Here is a 7,586-nt window from a genome sequence, read left to right on the forward strand (position 1 = left end):
AGCTTGAGGCTCTGTCTCAAAAAAAAAAGAGAGAATTAAAATATACCTAGTCCTTTTACTTGTAAATATTTCCTAATGTTTTTCCTAACTGCCCTCATTTTAATGTACAAAATGAGACTACATTGAATATACGTTTATGTTCTGTTATTGAACTTAGAATTGTTACTTTCTTGAGTCAATGCGTATGATTTTGTCTGTTCTGCTTTCTTTTTCTTCAAAGATACACTTATACATGCATATAAATTGAGTCAATAAGGAGTTCTGCACAGCTTCTTATTTTAAAAAGTCTCTCTTATATCTTGCTCCCCAAATCAAAACTTGAAATGTTTTAGTGAGTTTTTTTGGGGGGGGGGTTACTTCCCTCTATATCTTAAAATACCAAATATTGCCACTTCCTGGTATGTGACTATAGACATCACTTACCTGATTACTCACTCTGGGAAGTGGGGGGTAACCCTCCCCCCAACCCCTGCCATTCAGCCCCTCCTTGCCCCTGTTCACAGGTGACAGGGATTCAATACTGGTCTTATATTTTATTTTTTTGCTTTGTTTTCGCCATACCTCTCTCATTTTTTTCCCCCAATCTTCCCCGGACATATGAAACTCCTCTCCGCTCATTAAACACAACACATTAGGTATATGATGTTGTTGGGGTGTTTTTCCTAGAACCATCTGACTCCCAAATGGACAGGTGGTTGTTGTCCTGGGATCAGCCTGGACCATCACCCTGAAGACTTCCTTCCCTTTTCTATTGTGTTAAGCCTGGATTTCTGGATTTCATGGCTTTCTCTTTCTTGGTTTACTCCTTCATTTTTGTGGATTGCATCCTGTAGAAGCCTTCTGGAAATGGATGCTAGGCAACTAAAGTTTTGAAACCTTTGCATGGCTTTTAATGGTTTTCATGTTTGACTGCTGATCTGGCTAGGAACTGAATTCTAGGTGGGAAGTCATTTTCCCACAGATCTTTTGAAGGGCTTACTCCATTGTTCTCCAAGATCTGGTTTTTGTTGCTTTGCATCTGGTCCATTTTTTTCCTGAGTAGAACCTCGTGGAGCTTCTCTTTGTCCCTACTAATCTGAGGTCTCGTTGTGATGTCTGTGCTCTGGGTCTGCTCTTCTCCATTAAACTGGTCACTTCATGGGCCCTTTTATTCAGCAATATCACATCATCAGTTCTGAAAAATTTTTTTTTTTTTTGAGACAGAGCCTCAAGCTGTCCCCCTGGGTAGAGTGCCATGACTTCACTGCTCACAGTGACCTCCAACTCCTGGGCTCAAGCGAGTCTCCTGCCTCCGCCTCCCAAGTAGCTGGGACTACAGGGGCCTGCCACAACGCCCAGCTATTTTTTCATTGCAGCCATCATTGTTGTTTGGTGAGCCAGGCTGGATTTGAACCTGCCAGCTCAGGTGTATGTGGTGGCACCTTAGCTGCTTGAGCCACAGGCCCCGACCAGTGCCAAGCCCAGAAGTATCTTTTAAAGATAAGACACATTATGAGTACAAACTGTTACTTTCTCAAATTCAGATCTCCGTAGATTTATCCATTTTTTTTTTTTGAAGACAGGGTCTCACTGTGTTGCCCAGACTAGAGTATAGTGGCCAGGTCACAGCTTACAGCAACCTCAAACTCTTGGGCTTAAGTGATCCTCTTGCCTCAACCTCCCAAGTAGCTAAGACTACAGGTGCCCACCACACCACTGGGCTATTTTTAGAGACAGAGTCTCGCTGTTGCTCAGGCTGATCTTAAACTCCTGAGCTCAGGCAAGCCTCCTCAGCCTTAGCTGCCCAGAGTGCTAGGGTTACAGGTGTGAACCACCACACCCAGCCAAGTCAATTAAATTTCATTTTGCTCTGAATTTTTTAAATTCCTCCTAAAATTTAATTTAATTCACTTAGGTAATCTCACAAATATTTACATGGTTCTAAAGGCAAATCTACACATCACAGTATATTTACAAGTCTGGTCTCTGTCCCTATCCCTTCACCCAATTCCACCTGTCCCCTACAGTTAACAATTTAACTTAAAACAAATTCAGTATTTTTCCATTTGTAAAAAGACAAGCTCGTGGTTTCATTTTTAAAAAAAAAATGGATTACACACACACACACACATATATACTTTTTTCACTTAGGATTATGTCCTGGAGACAGCCACTAGGGGTGCATAGAACTCTTCCCCATTCTTTCTGCAACCACCCTTGGGCCTGTGATGTGAACATTCTCCACTCAGCCAGGGCCCTGCACGGTGCTGTGACCAAGTGTATTCCACAGTTCTGGGCATCTGTGAGTAGACTCCTGGAAGTGGCTTTACTGGGTTAAAAAATAAATGCATCTCTGATTTTGCTGGCTAGCGGCTCTGTGGGCATTTGTACCAGCCCAGACATGAGTGAGCAGTGTCTGTCACCAGTCTCTCTCCCCGTCTGACAGAGGGAAATATTGTTGCCGCGCACTTTTACTTGAGTTGCACATTTTTCTTATTTTAACCAACGTGTGAACTGTGTAGTCACATCTTGCCCAGTCTCTGGAGGAGTCTTCTGAGGCTGGTGCTCCGGGGTGGGACAAAGAGACGGCCGTGAGAACTCTCCACACAGCTTTTTTCAAAGGGCCTCAGGACCGCCTGCCTCCGCCTTCTGGGTGCTGGTTAAATGTTCTACTTCCTGAGCCCACCCTAGACAGACTGTGGCAACCCAGCCAAGCCCAAGGCCTGCTGCTTTGGGGGATGGTGGGGAAAGTCCTCCATGGAGGGACTGGATAATTTCGGGAAGAGGCTTGCACTTTCCCTGCCCTGAGTGCACTGCTGGGTTTTTTGTTTGTTTGTTTGCTTGTTTGTTTTTTGCAGTTTGGCTGGGCCGGGTCTGAACTCACCACCCTGGGTATATGGGGCTGGCACCCTAGTCACTGAGCCACAGGCACCAACCACTGGGCTTTACCTGTCAATTTAAAGTAGTTCTGAGGTGCTTGCAAAACTTGGGGTTCTCTTCATACCAGACTCCCCCAGTCCAAGGTCCCCCAAGAGAGTAGTTTCTGCCAGGCAGCCTCAGTCGAGCAGGGGGGCCCTTCAGGGCCTTAAGCAGGAGAGGAGCACTCAGGAGGGGCTGATGGTGGGAGGGTTTCTAGGCAGGACCAGGACAGCTTGGTGCCAGGAAGGGGGGTGGGGCTGGACTTTGTGGGAGCAGTGAGAGTACCAAGGAGGAAGTCAGGTCCCTGGGAATGGGACCTCGATGGGGAGGGGACAGGCCCACCTGCTGCTAGAGGCCCCCAGGGACAGGAGCAGAGATGTCATGGTGAATGGGCCGTCAGGGCACCCAGGGGCTTGCTATCTGCATCTGTCCTTGAGGCAGCATCTGTCCTTAGCCTCAGGAGCCTCCCTTGCCATGTGGTATCTCTAGGCTGGGCTGGGGTCCTCAAGGAGGAGGCAGGCACCCTAGGCATCCAGGGCACAGCCCTGCCTGCACTAGAGGGGCTACAGGCCTGGGAGCTGGGATAGGGAGGGGAGGGCACGGGGTACTTCACGCAGACCCCCTGGGGACCCTTCTCAACCCCTTGGGGGTGCATGCTGTCCCTGGCCCCCAGCCTGTGGCACTGGGATCCCTGGGAAGGGCTCAGGCAGGACTGGGTGGGGGGGCACAGAAGGGGTGTGTGGGGTGTAGGGATGGCAGCCAGACAGCAGTGAGGGGAGAGCGAGCCCTCAGAGAGTGCCAGGCTCCCTCAGTGTCCTGCCTGCGGCCTGGAGGGGACGGGCTCCCTCCTTTGCTGTTTGCTGACTTTGAGTCAGTCCCAAACAGCCTGTGTCTCAAACAGGGGGGCCTCCTGCTCCTGCCCCCATCCCTGGAGCAGCAGTACCCATGGGCAGCATTAGGGGCCAGTGGGTTCTCTGGCTGGGTGTGCATGGGGGCAGGATTTCAGGTGAGAGAGGTGGTCCCTGTGGGCAGGAGGGCCCGAGATGTCCCCAGCAGTTTCTGCAAGAGGGACAGGGCAGAAGAGCTGTGGCAGGAGGCAGGTCCCCGGCAATGGAAGGTGGCCGCAGCCAGCTCTCAGTCCCCAGCCCCTAGGGTCCTCTACCCAAGTCCACCCCGACTGCTCAGCTAAGGGATGGACTTTGCTATCCTTAGACCCCTCCACAACCACATGCTCATGACTCTTTTTATAAACCTTTTATTATGGAAATTTTCAAATACACACAAAAGTAGGGAGTCTGGGACAGACAACCCTGTGTCCCCTTCACCCAGCCCAACAGGATCATCCCTGTCACACATGCTTCACTATTACTCCCCACCCACGGGGGCCTTCCGGGAGAATACAGACTCCATCATACCATCATGTTGGGGAGTCACTGAGGGTGTGTTTCTGGCAGCCAAAGGTCATTTAAACCCTGCAGCAGCACCATTCAGCATTCAGAGAAATAGCACTGCCTATTCTGTAGCCTGACCCCAGCTGTGCTGTCTTCCCAGGTGGATTTTGCTATTGGGGTGCAAACTAGGCCCAAACATCCAACAGCTGCCTCTGCACCTCTGTTCCTGGCTGTGTCCATGCACACTGGATGTGGCTTCTCCTGAGGCTCTGAGGCTCTGAGGCTGAGGCCAGAGCCCAAGGCTTCAGGCTGGGGTGAGATGGGGGCATCAGCCAACATCCATGACCTGGGGAGTAAGCAGGGTGTGGTCTCCAGGAGCAGGAGTGGGAAGGACAGCCTGAGGGATAGTGCAAGGGGTGCCCCAGTGGAGTCCCCTCCCATGCATCCTGTGGGCTGCACCGCCCCCTCTCCCAGCACAGTGACTATGACAGCAGAGGCAGGGAGCAGCCCCCGCTCACTTCCAGGGGTGGGGTGTTTCCCAGCAGTGCGTCTTGTCTGGACCTGGTTCTGTGAAGAGGGGAACAGAAAGTGCCTAGAGAGAGACGGGAGGTGGCCACTTGACCTCTCTGCCCTACTTTCAGCCGAGCAGCACCTGGGGTGCAGAGGACCCTGCTGGTGCTGGCCCTGACTCTGGGTGGGCAAGTGAGGCCCTGGCCTTGGGCACAACACTTGTGGGGACAACAATAAAACAGTTATCAAGATAAAACAGTAACATGCTAATATAACAAATCAAAACTTGTGCAAAAAATCCCAATGTGTCAGCACTTTAGCCTCTTTGGGGGGACTGAGCCTCCCTGACCTACTTCCCTCAGGAGTTTCATAAGTTAGAGAGGGCTGCAGGGATGGGCCCTAGCCCTGGGGGGAGGGCAGGAGGCAGCCTCCTCAGGACCTTGTGGCATCTCACTGATGTCCAGCAGGTGCGAGTGGATGAGGGCTGGCTGTAGAGTTGAGGCTGCCCAGAAGGCAGGGGCCAGGCCTTTTGGACCTCCTGAGACCCAGGGGTAGCACGGGGGCCCAGGCAGACCACAGCCCCATCCCACTGCAGCCCAGCCTTAGCTGGGCCACTAACACTAATTAAGCACCTGCCCTTTGTGGAGTCTGCTCCTGGCTAGGCTCCTGCCCAGGGAGCACAAGGCACCCTACTTTAATTAATGAGAAGTTCTGTGGTAAAAATCAAACAAGGTGAGATATGAAAACTAGGGCAGAGGAGTGTGGTTGCAGTGTGTCCGTGGGGCAGAGCTGGGGAGCAAGGACCCCAGCTTGGGAGCATGGGCTCCAGGAAGGGCTCTGCAGCCCCCAAATGCCCTACAGAGACAGGCCACGGGGCAGGAGTGGAAAGGGTGGGTGTGAGTGGAGGCGTGGAAGAGAAATGCTGCTCTGTTCCGGCAGGGGAGAGTGGAGGCCTCATGTGTTTAGTATCTTCTGGAATCCACTGTGTCCCTTGGCCATGCCACATCAAGGGGCCAGACCTGGTAGGGATGGCTGGCCCTCCAGGCCACTGGTGGGGAGGAGTTGGCAGGGGCAATGCCTCATCAATAGAGGACTTTGTCTCGAGGAGGGCTTGGACTGGCCATGGTGGGGGCTCTGCAGGACCACACACCTGCCTCGGTTGCTGTCCAGCTGTGCAGCCACCAGTCCTACCAGAGGTGGAAGAGACACACCTGGGGAGATGCACTCTCCCTGTGGTTGGGGTCCATGCACGACAGTGGCAGGTGAGGCTGAGCCCCTGCAGGTGCACCTTCTGCTGACCCCAAAGGGTTTGGAGTGGGAGTAGAGGCAGGGTGGATGGAATCCCTCTGAACACCTGGGCAGGGAGAAGGACCTCCACCCCCACCAGGCATTGGAGCCCCTGGTGGAGTCCCTGGGTCTGCAGGATAAACAGCTGGGCATGAAGTGGGACAGATTCCGTTCCCTGGAAGATTCTGCTCCTGATAAGAGGGAAGGGCTGAGGGGGGTTGCACCCAGGAGGCAGCGTGGGTGGACAGGCTCTTCCTAGGGTAAGCCCAAGCCTGAAGAGTTGGAGGGAGAATATTGCAGACTGGGGAGGGGTGGTCTGGAAGGGCTTCTGGGGAGGTGGTCGAAGGAGACAGGTGGTGATGGGAAGAAGAGAGATCAAGGGAGGGGCCAGGGGTCAGCTCATGTGTCTTCCCACTGGTCGGCTGGGCTGTGCACATTTGTGTGTCCTGGGTACATGTGTTGGTAAACTTACCCTGAAAGGGTGTGTACATGCAAGTGGTGGGCGTCCACGGGGATGTCTGTGTGAACCTGGACCAGCCAGCACTGCATCTGCCACCTCCCACCAGGGAGCCAGGCATACAGGGCCTCCCACGAGTCAGAAATGAAGTGGGCTGGGGAAGAGGAAGCTTCCAACCACAGGGCTGGAGCCTGTCTCCTTCTGCTCCCTCGCAAGCCGTTCACAGACCAGGCCTGGCCTGACCACGATGCTGGTTCATTGAAGTGTCAGGCAAATGGAAAGCGAGCACCCCACTTCCTTCCTAAAAATTCCCGTACCTCACAGCCCCAAGTTGCATCTGCCACAGGCAGCAGAAGTCCTGTCATCCCCGATCTGCTGATGTCACTCCACCCAGCACTCCCCCTGTGGCGAGGAGGGGCGGAGTCAGCACTGTGTCCCCTGCTCCCATCAGAGTCCCTGTCAGGAGTCCACAGACGTAAGAGGCTCAGCTGGGAGCCCAAGGCAGCCTGCAGGTCAGCACCACCAGGGCCAGGGCCTCCAAGCAGGCAGAGGAGTTGGAGGTCTCAGAGTGGAGTAAGGGGGTGGGGGGTCTTAGAGTGGGGTGAGGGTGTGGGGTGTCTCAGAGTGGGTTGAGGGTATGGGGGTCTCAGAGTAGGGTAAGTGTGTGGGGAGTCTCAGAGCGGGGTGAAGGTGTGGGGTGTCTTAGAGTGGGGTGAGGGTGTAGGGGGTCTTAGAGTGGATTGGTTTGGGGTCTTAGAGTGGGGTGAGGGTGTGGGGTGTCTCAGAGCGGGGTGAGGGTGTGGGGTGTCTCAGAAGGGGTTGAGGGTGTGGGGGTCTCAGAGTGGGGTAAGAGTGTAGAGAGTCTCAGATTGGGGTGAGGGTGTGGGGTATCTCAGAGTGGGGTGAGGGTGTAAGGGAATCTCAGAGTGGGGTGAGGGTGTGGGGGTCTCAGAGCGGAGTAAGTGTGTGGGGGGTCTCAGAGTGGAGTGAGGGTGTGGGGGGTCTCAGAGTGGAGTGAGGGTGTGGGGGGTCTCAGAGTGGGG

Source organism: Otolemur garnettii, unplaced genomic scaffold (assembly GCF_000181295.1).
Source record: "Otolemur garnettii isolate 467f Iridium unplaced genomic scaffold, OtoGar3 scaffold00133, whole genome shotgun sequence".
NCBI lineage: Eukaryota > Metazoa > Chordata > Mammalia > Primates > Galagidae > Otolemur > Otolemur garnettii.